The 13,495-nt window shown below is 39.1% G+C and overlaps 1 protein-coding gene across 4 annotated transcripts in view; it reads right to left on the bottom strand.

Annotated features, from left to right (window-relative positions):
* The window catches only part of Mtmr2 (myotubularin related protein 2), a 54,477-nt gene that overhangs the window by 34,732 nt on the left and 6,250 nt on the right, over positions 1-13,495 (bottom strand). The window contains exon 2 of one of the 4 annotated variants that reach the window (XM_055615418.1): positions 11,943-12,013. The exons of the other annotated variants lie outside the window; for them this stretch is intronic. The gene's annotated coding sequence lies outside the window, so the exon portion shown is untranslated. The remainder of the gene's footprint in view (positions 1-11,942; positions 12,014-13,495) is intronic. 4 annotated transcript variants of the gene reach the window in all.

Raw genomic sequence — 13,495 nt, 5'->3', positions numbered from 1 at the left:
GAGGACACAGAAGCCTAGGACAACTGTCTAGGTGATGGGGAAGTTTCTGTCACTGTTATTGATACACAGGCTATTTAGATTATACCTCCTAATATAATTTATTCTTTTCAGATCTCTGATGATATTCAAAAGTATCAAATGTACCAGCTCCTCTCCCAAGCCTTATCTTCATATGTAATAATCAGGCCTCAGGCTTCACTGGAGAGCTACTTGGTCTCCACCTGAGAAGACAAACAGTTTACCTTGCCACCAGACTCTAAAAGGAGATAAACTCACAAAACAGATTTCAATGTAACTTTTTATTACTCCTTCATTTAAGGGAACATGCTTTGCAATGACTGCTCTCAGTAACCAACCGCTGTGTCTCATGGTACAAAGTTGGATGGAAAAAATGTTTAAAGTTTATATGTTAAAAAGGTCTAAGAAAGTGTTTTAATATATGTAAGTTCAAGTTGTAAAGGTCTAAGTTGTGGGGTCTAAAAAGCTGCTGTGTATAAATGCAATTTGTAAAGGTTTAAAAGTGTTTAAGAAAAAAAAATAAAAAATGTTTCAGATCTCTTTCTCTTTGTTATTGTTATATTAAGACTTCAAAATTTCAGAATTTTAACATTAATCAATGGAGTTCTGATAAGCTAATAATCTAGCTCTGGTAAGTAAGCACTGACTACTATTATCACAGTCACAAGCTCAAGATTTTAAATTTCCTTTAGTTATCTTCCAAGGATAGACTTAAAAGTGCTTCTCAATCATGCTAAAAACATCTCTTGCCCAAACTATATAACCAGCACTCTTGTAAGAGTGTTCATGCTTTTAAACCCAAATCATTTTAGGGTTCCCTCAAGGGTTTATTAAGACTCAAAGGCATTAGTCTACTTGACTTTTCCTACAGTGAATTTCAGTACAATTACTAACACTAGTAATGCTAACATAGCTAAAACTTTTACCTTCTTGTAAACTTAAAAAAAAAAATTATTGTAAGCTTCTTGAATTCACCTCTCACAGCTCAATGGCCTCCATAAACACTGTGAACCAACAGCCTAATTTCCTCCCACCCATTGCCTATTTTTAAGGATGGGCTTTCTCCCCCTTCCCTGATCTTTGGACTCCCTCCCCCAACTACCAGGGCCACGAACCTAAAAGTTTCAAATGTACATCCAGGAAAAAAATTTACCCTTAACGTCACCTTCTCTCTCTAGTCATCTGTCCCAGCAGATTTCAAATCAACTCCAGACTGTGCCACAAATCACCAGCTGCTCCAGGTGTTCCCTCAGAATTTGCTTCTTAGAAGGCTCCAATGCCAATAGCCCCAGTGGTCCAGCCTCACAGACCTGCCTGTACTTCCCTAACCCCAGAAGATCCCACAGAGCCTGGACACTGAGTGAAATAGCTTGCTCCTCTTGACCAGTATTCCAGATTTCTTGGGTCACCAACGATGCCCCAATGTCAGCAGAAACTAGTCAGAAAAGATTACATTGCCCCTTATTATGTACTTATTATCTACAAAAAGATTGGGATGCTAGGTCTTAAATACAGGACAAATGGCTGCCAGGTTCTCCCGGCATCCCCGAGTCCTACTTGTTACTGGGCATACCTGGCATACACCACCTCCTACTCTAAACTTCTGCAGCCCATCGGCTGGGCTTCCCTTTCCCCCTTGCCCACCCCTGTAAAACACAGCCATTTTGGTTACCTGGGCCTTTTTTGGTCTACCCTTCACTCTCTTTGCCAGTCTCTTGGCCCAGGCTGTTCCTCTCCTGCTCTCCCTCTCCCTTCATCCTCACATGATCACTCTGGCTTCTCACAGATGTCCCTTCCTCTGACTGTGCTCTCCCTTTTATCTACAAAGAACTCCTACACCATTCCTAGGAGCAGTCATTTCCTTCCTTTTTATTTCTTTTTTCATTCACTCAGAAACATAAGCCACAATTTCTTAAAGTTTCATTTTTATATTAATTAATGTTATCAGGAGCTGTATTTCTAAAATGTCTGAGAAATCCAGCTAAATCATAATTCCATTTCAAATGTATGCAATTTCAAAATATACCTCATTCCAAATGATAAAAAAGGTTCAGAGAAGAGAGGTGCCCTAAAAATGGACTTGACCAACTCAGGCATTTTTCCTCTAAATAAACATTCAAAACTAGAATAGGAACATGAACAATTGAATTTGAGATGCCAGCCTTGACAGTGCTAGACAGGGTTCATGAAATGATGATGTGCACAACAGATACTATATGAAAGAGGTTTGTTGGATGGAGATGGAGAGAGAGAGAGGGAAGGAGAGAGCAAGACATGATAGAGGAATTGGAAGGGGGCACCCTGACAGAGAAAGGGGAGAGAGCAAGAGAGGAGGAGAGAGAAAAAGTGCCAGTTGGTCCTTCTATAGCTTCTGTGCAACTGAACCGCGCCTGCCAGGTGTGGCTACCTGGCTGGCAACACATGATGACAAATAGGTTACTAGACAACCCAGAAGCAGGCTGCCTAAATACTAATAGTTCGGTTTCCACAGCTCCTTATTTTGATTCACAGACTTCTTACCCTCAGCAGTCTGGGGCTGCAATTAGCACAGGTGGCATCACTCATCTGGAGTGCTTCTCATCAAAGGTGGAAAGAGGAAATGAATGACTTGCAGAGATCAAACTTCTAACAGCATTTGTTTCTTTCAAATACACACACGATTTTCTTCACCAGCCTCTCTCCAGACCAGCAGACCATACTTTATTTCTCAGAGTCCAGCCACTGCTTTCAATTCAGTAGTCTCTGGAATTCAAGGTCTTCACCGCCCCCACCCCAACCCCATATCCTTAACCCCTTGCAATCCAGGCTGATATATTCAGTTTTGTAAGAAGCCACTGGAAGTTTCTGTGCCTTACAAAAATTAAAGAGTTAATCAAAAAGTGAACTGTGGGAAAAATCTGCTAACAGACTAATAAGAACTTTGCTAGATAATTTTATGTCGACTTGATAGAAGCTAAAATCATCTGAAAGGAGGAAACCTCTATTTAAAAAAAAATGGCGAGGGAGGGAGGGTAGGATTGGGAGGGAATAAGGGAGTGGGATACAGCTGGGATACAGAGTTAATAAAATGTAACTAATAATAATAAACAATAAAAAATGGCTCTCAGACTGTATGCAAGCCTGTTGGTTATTTTTAAATTAGTGATTGATGTGGGAAGGCCGAGCCCAGTGTGGGTGGTATCATCCTTGGGCTGTTGGCCCTGGGTTCTAAAAGAAACATGCTGAGCAAGCCAAGGGGAGCAAGCCAGTGAGTAGCACTCCTCCATGGCCTCTGCATTAGCTCCTGTCTCCAGTTTCCTGCCCTGTTGGAGTTCCTGTCTTGACTTCCTTCAATAATGAATGGTGATGTGAAAGTGTAAGCCAAATAAAATAAACCCTTTCCTCCCAAAGTTACTTGGTGATTGTGTTTCATCACAACAGTAAAAACCCTAAAACGGGAACGTTCTAGAAACAGAGATAGAGTCCAAACTAGCAACAAAAATTAAATAGGAGTGGCCATAAAGCACACAGCGACAAGAATCAACAGAACTTAGCACTGACTTGGTATCACAGTAGGGGCAAAAGAAGAGTCAAAATATGATCCCAAGTCTGCTGACCAGGAAAGCACTCTTCCAACTACACAAGAGAGAAAACTGAATCACCGGTGGAACTGATGGCGTTAGTCTCAGGATTTTTCAGACAGAGCTGGCTTGTGTGCCACTACATGTACCAGGAGGCTGAGGGATTCCCCTGCAATGCATTTATACATGTGTTACTTATTTATTTGCTCGGTGCTGACTTACTCATGCCTTTCTGCTAGGTGAGTACACTGTAAAGATGTACAGAGTACAGTATTAGATCTGTTACCAGGGAACAGGCCCCAGAGATGCAGACTGAGAGGCTTTTCCTAGCAGGGGTTTCCTCCTTTCAGATGATTTTAGCTTGTGTCAAGCTGACAAAATTATCCAGCAGAGTTTCCTATTAGTCTGTTAGCAGATTTTCCCACTCTTACAGTCCACTCTTCGATTAACTGTTTAGTCTTTTAACTATGGGCCTTGGTGGAATCAATGCTCCAAGACTAACTTTAAAAAGAAATGCCACAGTTACATGGAGAATAGATTGACTGTGACTGAAAAAGGTTCAGTGTGGTAAAATTCTTGAGTAATATGGCTTATCAGGCAGTTACATCATTTACTAGAAAACTAGAAAGGTCCATGGTATAACACACATGAGATACACAGAAAAAACTGATTAAACAGATGGGGAATGTAGAGAGAATATAAAGAATGTCGATGCCATTGAAGGCGAAGTTCTTTCAAAACTACTCAAGTTGATATGTTCACTAAACAAGCAGAAAGTTATGGCTCCACGAAGAGATTAAAGCTGGGAAGGGGCTATACCAAGTTCATATAACGATCCAAGAAGTAGAGAAAGGATTAAAGGATTTAGTATTTAATGGGCAGAACTGTATTTCTACTGGTATACAGACTAGAAGTAAAACAGAATCTCCAGAGTCCAGAACCTACACTCCCAAAGGGAGAATATGGGGCCCACAGGTATGAATAAACTTGCCCTTTGAAGTAGAACCAAACAGAGAACAAAAATTTTTAAATGTTATTTTGTTTTGTGACATAAAGTTTCATGTAGCCCAGGCTGGCCTTGAATTTCTCACCCTCCTATCTCCACTATTTAAGTGCTGGCATTACAAGCATATACCAACACACACAGTAATATTTTTATTATTTTAAACAAAAAACATAGGAGATAAATCATATCCATTATGTGAGCATGGGGGGGATATGACACATAATTACACATAAGCACACATACACATAGAAATACACACAAATAAATACACATAAACACAAACATAAATATACATACATATACAAATACAAACACAACATACATATATACACTAATACATACACACAACACACATATAAACAAATACATACACATAAACACAACACAAATATATACACATTTGTAAACACATATGCACACACTTATTAAACAGATAATGACAAAGCTCAAAGCCATAACTTGTAACTTCCAAGGCATTGGATAACATGTAAATATTAATAAGATTCAAAACAACATAAACCCAAGTGTCCTTTGGAACAGAAGCAATCACAAACACTCCACACCCCAGATCATTAATGTCTCCCTCAGAGAACCAAGCATGTTATGTCAAGACAGAAGGCATAAACAGCACTAATCTTAGAAATTAACGAAGCATTACAGCAAAGCTGGTCAGAATAAAGCCAGCACTCTGGAAACCTGTCCAGGACATCAATTACACTTTACATTATTAAGGTGGATAATTTTTCCTACGAGAAATACCCCTCATAACAGCACTACAATTGCACTCTAATGTATTAAATTCTGACTGTCACCCTTTAAGAAGGCCATTAACAACTCAGGAACAGCTGGGATGTAACTTAAATGGTTGCGTGCTGGACTAGTAAGTAGAAGCCAACCCCCCTGGGTTCAATGCCCATCACAAATGCATTTATCCAAAATTTCAGCATCACTCTTAATAAAAGTGGAAGCCAATCTAAGATTCTCTTTCTATCCCAAATTATATTCTTCTTAGTTCCTACTAAAAAAAAAGAGTAAACCTAGTATTATTTAAATGCTAATTTCCGGTCTCAAAAATGAATGAGCCTATACATCCACACATAGCTCTGAAAGAAAAGAACTTAAATCTACAGTGAAGGCAGGCACAAAACACTGTTCATTCTCCATCCCCAGTTAACCTCCCTCCCACTTTCTGCCAGTGGCATAGCTTCATCCACCACAAGAACCAAACAGAGCCCCATCATCTGACTCTTAGTCATTCTCGCACATCTGCTCATCTGCTGTTGTACCACAATGTCCTTTTTTCCTTTGTTGCCCTATTCAAAACTTCTACTACCACAAAGTGCAGTACTGATGTGAACAGTAATACAAGCCAGGTATTGGAAGGGAGACAGGAATTATTTTGTCCTTTTCCAAATAGTGTCAAAAGATACAGAACCTTCTACTTTTCTGGGGTTTGTTTTACTTTGGAAGCCCTGTCCTCCAGTTACACATATTCCAGAGACATGACTAGGATACAAACTTGCAAATTAAGAAAGTCCCTCCTAAACAAATCAATGTTGGTACCTGTGAGTACCTACAGAAGTAACGAACACAGTATTACCAGATTTACAAACATCCTTACTAATGCTGCTAAAAAAAACCAATGCGTCTATAAGGTTCACATAGCACCTCAAACATCCTCATACCTCAAGGCACCACTTCAGCTTCAGGCTGTAAAACACACACACACACACACACACACACACACACACACACACACACACACACACCATGCACAACTTTCAATCCATTCAAGAAGCTAATTCAAGCTTCGATCACATAGCCAAGTCTACCACCGTTATTTTTTAATGAAAATAACAGCAAAGTATTATCTCTGAAACATTGGTTTTCTGCTCTGTCAATAAAATCCTCACTTGTAACATTGTCACTTGGCAGCACTCAACAATAATAAACAGAAAATAAAATCTAAGCATTCACAGATTCTAATATTCATGCTCCTGATTCCTTCTAACCCAGTACTCCTTAAGTCAGTAAAACACTTCTTGGAAGAGTGAAAATTAGAGATACAAGAAATATAACTAGCATCACACATGCTTAACTCAAAACAGCACAGAAAGTTAGGCACATGTCACATCACCTACTGTTCACACTCCTAGTAAACAAGTCTCAAGAGAGCTCAGGATCCGCCATGTTTCTTCTTCTCCCAGGCTCAGCCGACCACGGTTGTTACAGTAAGATCTTTACCACTTGCCTTGTATAAACGACTTTTCTCACTGCCAAGTCAACTTTTGTTGAGTAGCCCATAAAAAGAAGTACTTTCAGCGTATTTTCTTGTTATTAATGTCGCCTGTCCATGAATATTAAAGAATGCCTCTGTATTCTGATTGGGAGAAAGCTTTTCTAGGAATGCAAATTTTGCTCTCAACACTCACACAATGGACTGTAGTGTTTTTCCTAAGCACTGTATGTGCTTGTTAGTCATTCTGCTGAAATTTTTACTTAAAAAATAATAAAAGACTTGAGTGTGTTTTGTAACACAAAAAACTTAGTCAGAATATGTCTCCAAAACAGAAAACAAATTCACCAGAACACGGTAAAATGCACATTTAATCACTTTTATTCAAATGCTATGCCAGCTCTACATGTTTAAACTTAACCCATCTACAGAACATGCGAGGTGTCAGAAATGATGTTTTATCAAGGTATGCGACAGAAATGAAAGTCTGCATTCAGAGCACTAAATGGGTCTGAGTTCTGATAGCCCTGACTGGTGCTTACTGGCATTTTGGGAAATGGCAAGGAAGTAAGACTAGGTCATCCAGGACACACAGTTAAACTGGTATAGTTTTATTTCCAGATCAATTCAGTGTATGTGATCTATTAATTCCAACATAAATATGAACAATCATTTACAATGAATAACAATTTACACTGATAACAGCTTGCAAGACTTGTTTTTCCCACAGTATGGTTTTTCAAGGGTCATATTTACAAGTTTAAAAAAAACAAGTAAGCCCCTAAGCACTGTAATAAAAATGAGTGTAAACATGAGATGGGGTGAGGCCAGGAGCAGGACTCCATGGCTCTAGCATCAGCTCAGCAGCCACAGCAGTCCTACAATAACTCCTCCAAATCCACCCATGTTTTCAGCAAGCAGTTAAATTAGTACTTAAGTGGACTCACAGTGTAGTGTACAAGGAAAACCTTTCACCTCAGTTACTGAGAGAAATACTCTAAACTGAAATGTGCCAGATTATAATTCAGGTTACCCTGTGAAGCCTGAACTGGCAGGGTAGCCAGCTTAATCAGTAAAGCTCTGATCTGGTAGCACTCTGATCTCAGCAACATAAAAAGCACATGAACACTGACACTATTCTGAGGAAGTGTTTTGTTTGCATGTGTATATGTGCTCAACATTCACGCCTAGTGCCTGCAGGGATCAGAAGAGGATATTGGATCCTTGAACTAGAGATATGGATGGTTGTGGACTGCCATATAGGTGAGAAGTGAACCAGGGTCCTCTGCAAGAGCAACAAGTGCTCTTGACTTCTGAACCATCTCTCCAGCAGCCTTTTACCTCTTAATAAATGACTTTGTAATCTTTGCATGCTACTTGCGAATTTGAATTATAAAACAAATTGGTATCAATTCTTAGGCTAGGCAGATACTATTACTATATATGTCACTGTCCCACCAATTAACTAACTTTCCACCCAGACTTGGGTAGAGATGAGGAAGTGGAGTTAGGTTATGTTTGCTTATTTCCTCATCGCCAAGCCAAAGCACTAAGAAAGCACACACCACACCCCATCCTCTTCCTGGACTGGGAAAGTTAAATACTTTAGTTATCACTCATGGATTCCTACCTGCCAATGGTGTGCATCCATATTTTTGAATTGTAACCTATCTAACAGACTGGTTGGATGCCAGGAATAACAGGCCACAAAATCATGACTTCTTGCTTGCTTCTGTCAGTATTTCTCTATCTATGACAAGACTGAGGGATGCCTTTCACCACCCTAATCTTCCTCCCCACAAAGCAGTTTTAAATAAATAAAAAGAGAAGACAGAGATGAAGCAAGAATCTTTATAGACTTAATTGGACAAGATGAGCCTGTCATCAACTGTGAAACAAAATAAATTTCACTTAATCAGCAAAATGTACACCCTGTTAACTTTTACCACTTCTGCCCTACAATTTATGTTGGGAGTAAAGACAGAAGAACACTTAGGTGAAAATCCAAATTCCTATTCCATCTTTTATTAGCAGGGACATCGGAAAATTTTAGGTCTGTTATCTGTCAAATTAGGGCTCTCCTGAAGAACCGTGGACTGCATAAGCAAGGCAGTTTTGCAACTATAAAACTGACACCTAACTACATGCTTATTAGCTACTGTTAGTACACTGAAAAGATGAGCAAATATTAATTTATTTGTTAATCATTTTCTTCCATGAATATTTGCTGAAAGAAGTCTTCTAATATAGTATCCTTTAGTATTTTATTACTGAAGGTAATAATCTGGATTGATGACTAATGTTCTAGTTTCTTTCCCCATGGCTGCATTAAAACACCTGACAAAAGCAAGTTAAGGATAAAATAAAATAGTTCATTTCAGCTCACAATGCAAAGATGAAGTCCTTCATGGCTGGAAAAAAAATCACAGCAATAGCAGCCTGAGATCCACAGTCAAGAAGCAGAGAGGAATGAACTAGTGCACAGCTCACTTTCTCCATTCTGTGTAGTCAAAGTTCACTTGCCTAGAGAATAGTCCCAACCACATTTAAGACAGGTCTTCACCAGGTGCGGTGGTGCATGCCAGTAGTCCCAGTACTCAGTGAGGCAGAGGCAGACAGATTGACTTAAGTTCAAGGCTAGCCTGGTCTACAAAGCCAGTGCAGGACAGCCAGGGCTACACAGAGAAATCAAATGCCTTCTTAAGGAAAACAAAACAAACAACAACAACAAAAATACAGGTCTTCTTCCCACATGGAATAGTATCATCAAGATAACCACCACAGGGGTATATGAGGTCCATCTCCTGGGTGATCCTTAATCCTCAACATATGTCTAACCATCACAGACTCCGACACATGAAAGTGAAATCTGGGCTACTTTAATAACACATGTTTAATGACTCAATAATATCTGAACACAAGAAGACAACAGATCAAGCGATGAGTAATCACACTTTTCATTCTGATTTTAAATTTAATTATGGCAATCATACACAGTTAAATAATAAGACAACTCTGTAGGTAACAGTTACATTGCAGCTGTGACAGTCTCCACTTTTCAAAACATTTCAGAGATCACTGTAGAAATATAGTATCATTGTAAAGTATATTTCAGCATGCATGAAATTTCTTCAGTAAAATTCCTTTGGTAGGAAATTAACACTACATAATAAGAAAAAGTCCTCTTTTTCTTTCTTTTTCCTTTTAGAATGCTGGGGGTTAAACCTGTGAATATCAAACACAGACTCTTCCATTGAGCTGCATTTCATTTTAGCGATGATCTACTTGGAACTTTGAGCCTATGTTTACAAAACCTAAGATAATGGAATTGGTGTCAGTAAAGCCAAGGAGAATTGTGCACAGATGAGCAACTTCTTACAAGCAGCACTTTGCTTTGTCCTCCACATCACAAAGCAAACAACACCTAAAAGGCCCTTTAAAACATACCTCAAAACACTCAGAAACTGAATAGTAACAATTCAGGAACTATGAGACACAATATAAAATATGTACAATAATAAAGTTAATTCAAAATGTATAGTTTGAAACATTACTTAAAGTTTGTTATAAATACTAACATATTACAAATACAAGTTATTTTCAACGATAAGAACTATGGTTTGGTGTATGAAGCATCAGATTCCAAACATAGTAAACTCAACCACTCCTAAATAAGCTTCACAGAGGAGGAAAAACAATGACAGAGGGGCTCCCAGAACAGCTGACTGGCACCTCCCACTCACAGGCACTAAAAAAAGAACTTAGATCTTCAGATAGGAATATGAATGTCGTAAATTAAAAAAAAAAAAATGCTTTTTCTCCAGCAAAATTATTACTCAATGATTCCGAAGTCAAATCAGCCATACGTCTGGCTAAAGACTGAGAAACAGTGTGCCAATGATATATTGATATCAGGCAAATGATACATGTGTGGCTTCTATGTCTTTCCAAGTACAATTGTTACAACGTTATGGTTATGATGTAAAATGTGGGGTGGAGGCGGGGCTTATAAACATGAAGCAGTGAGACTAGCCCAACAAAAATTAGAACTCAGAATTGGTATATAGTACAAAATACCATGACTTTGAAGAGGAGCACTAACCTTTCCCAACCTGCCAAAATTGGCTGTGTCTCTGGATAAATAAACTTCTCGAAGTCTCTTCCCTCACCTGCAGACTCTTGGAGCTGGACTAAGACTCCAAAAAGCATCGGAACTAATGGTTCTCAAACTTCTCAGTACAGATTCTGGGACCTTTTCCTCAAGATTCAGAATGGGCTAGAAACCACCAACCAATGTTTACCTGGCACACCTGTGACTAGAACATGTATGTCTCCAGAATGTCTGAGAAGTACCAAGTGATACTGATGGACCTAACAGTAATACAGCTGTCACAGCACAAGCAATCAAGAATTCAGGAACTAACTAGCAGAGAGCTTGCCTAGCATTAAAAAACCCCTGCGTTTGATCTGCAGAATCACATAAATCAGGTGCAATAATGGTGGTGCCCTCCTGTAATCCTGGCACTTGGAGGCAGAAGTAGTAGGACACTCAGCTACAAAGTGAGTATGAAGCCAGGCTGGGCTGTATGAGACCCTGCCACAAGAAAAAGAAATAAATACAAATGCAGATTCTAGCACACAGAGTATAAGACATAGTGAATACTCCCCAAATCAGAAAGACACAAAAAGAGGAAAGAAAGGAGCAGGTAGAAAAGGGAGGGAGAAAGCGTGCCCTCTTTATGACTAAGAGATTCAAAATGGTAGCATCATAAACCACACATGTATGTTACCAGAAAAGTCTCCACACAAATATAATTTGTACCCTATTCACCCTGTTCGCATATCACATTTCAAAGTCCTAAGGCAGAAAAGAGAGGAAGTATACAGAAGCATTCTCAGGTCTCAGAGTCTAATGGAAAATTACTAGATGACTAAAACTTAACGACTGCTTTCCCCAGGTAGAAATCACAGGATGCTCTTGACTGGAACATGGAATTGAGATTAAAGTTTGAAGTCACTGGTTACATATACACACAAATTTCATCTGGGATAATATCAGATTCGAAGATATTACTGGCAATATTAATTTCTGTTCATTTTTTTTAGTTTCCCATTCACTTACATTATAATTTTTGAGATGTTTTATCTTCACTTCTGATGATCTTCAAATGTCAATGGTTCTTAACACATTAACTGTAAACAAACACAAAGGAACTTAGGGGGTTCAGATACTGAATGAGCCCTCGAGTTAAGTATTCTAAATGACTGTGTAAAGTCTGAGGGGCAGGGAAGGAGGGGAAAGGACTTCACTTGCGTAATTCATGGGAATTTCAAAGACAAAACTGTCCTTGTAAATGAAAACTATACAGCCACTAGACATCTTTCTTATATATTCAAATCTACAGAAAGTTTCACTTACTAACATGCATCTACACGTCTCCACATGGCAGCATGTTCAGAACACACCCCTTTAGCCAATCGGTCCCTCTAACCACAAAGCTTTGTGTAGCCCTGGCACCTAATCTTCAGGCACTTCTTCATCACACAGACCCTGGAGTCAGACAGACTGGGGATCGAAGGTCAGTTCACTCTGATCTTTAATTTTCTTATCTGTAAAATGGGAATTTTAATACTGTCTAGCTCATTCAAGCTTATGTGAGAAAAGCACATAAATAATAGTGTCACAATCAGCAGACAGTAGGCCACAACAAACATTCAGGACTATTATTTACATTACACTGTTTGTTAACTCTGTTTGCTGCTGTTGCAACTATTACCTGGCAAGCAAAACTTACCCTAGGTGTTTCTATTATTGTTAACACCTTTAATATAATGACAGAATGCTTTTTTTTAATATTAGAAAAAGAGGATTTATTGATTTCATTTTTGACCTTTACAGACAGGCACCTTTGATTAGGTCAAGAACTATATGGCTAATAGTCTCACTGGCCCATCACAAGTCAATTACTATCCTTTTTACAGAATACAAACTCGAAGTGAGGCATGTAACTGCTTGAACAAGGAATCCTACAGAGGAGGAGATGGACAGATTTGTTATTTGTACCTGGGGAATCCTACGGCCTGATGAAAAATGGTACTATCAATCCACAGAACACTTACCTACTCATTTTCAAATAATTTAACTCCTGATGTTTGAAAACACACTCTTAAAATATTTAGGTTAGGGGTAAAAAGATGCCTTAGTGGGTTAAACATATGCTTCAAGTATGGGGCTGAGTTCATACCCCCAGAAATTACATAAAGCCAGGGACAACAGCACGCATCTGTAATTCCTGAGCTAGCTGGGTGGTGACAGGAAGAGTCTGGGAAAGCTCTGGATTTGGCCAGAAGGGCACATGCAGCAGCAACCAAGACAAGGTAGAAGGCAAGAACCAACACCTAAGGCTGTCCTGACCCACACACACACACACACACACACACACACACACACACACACACACACAGAGAGAGAGAGACACACTATAGCATGCATGTGTCCACATTCACATCCACACATCCACACACACTACATCCACACACACATAACATACATACAGAAGGGATTTTCCCCCAAGTTTAAGAAATAATTTAAGTTAGGTAGTACAAGGATTCATACAACATTGATTTCTCTGGATTTTTAGTGTTTTAGGAAAGGATTAAAGACAAACAGAATGT

Source organism: Psammomys obesus, unplaced genomic scaffold, assembly GCF_907164565.1.
Source record: "Psammomys obesus unplaced genomic scaffold, mPsaObe1.curated_primary_1811, whole genome shotgun sequence".
Lineage (NCBI taxonomy): Eukaryota > Metazoa > Chordata > Mammalia > Rodentia > Muridae > Psammomys > Psammomys obesus.
Note: the sequence above shows the minus strand (reverse complement) of the source record. Positions and strands in the feature narration are given on the sequence as shown.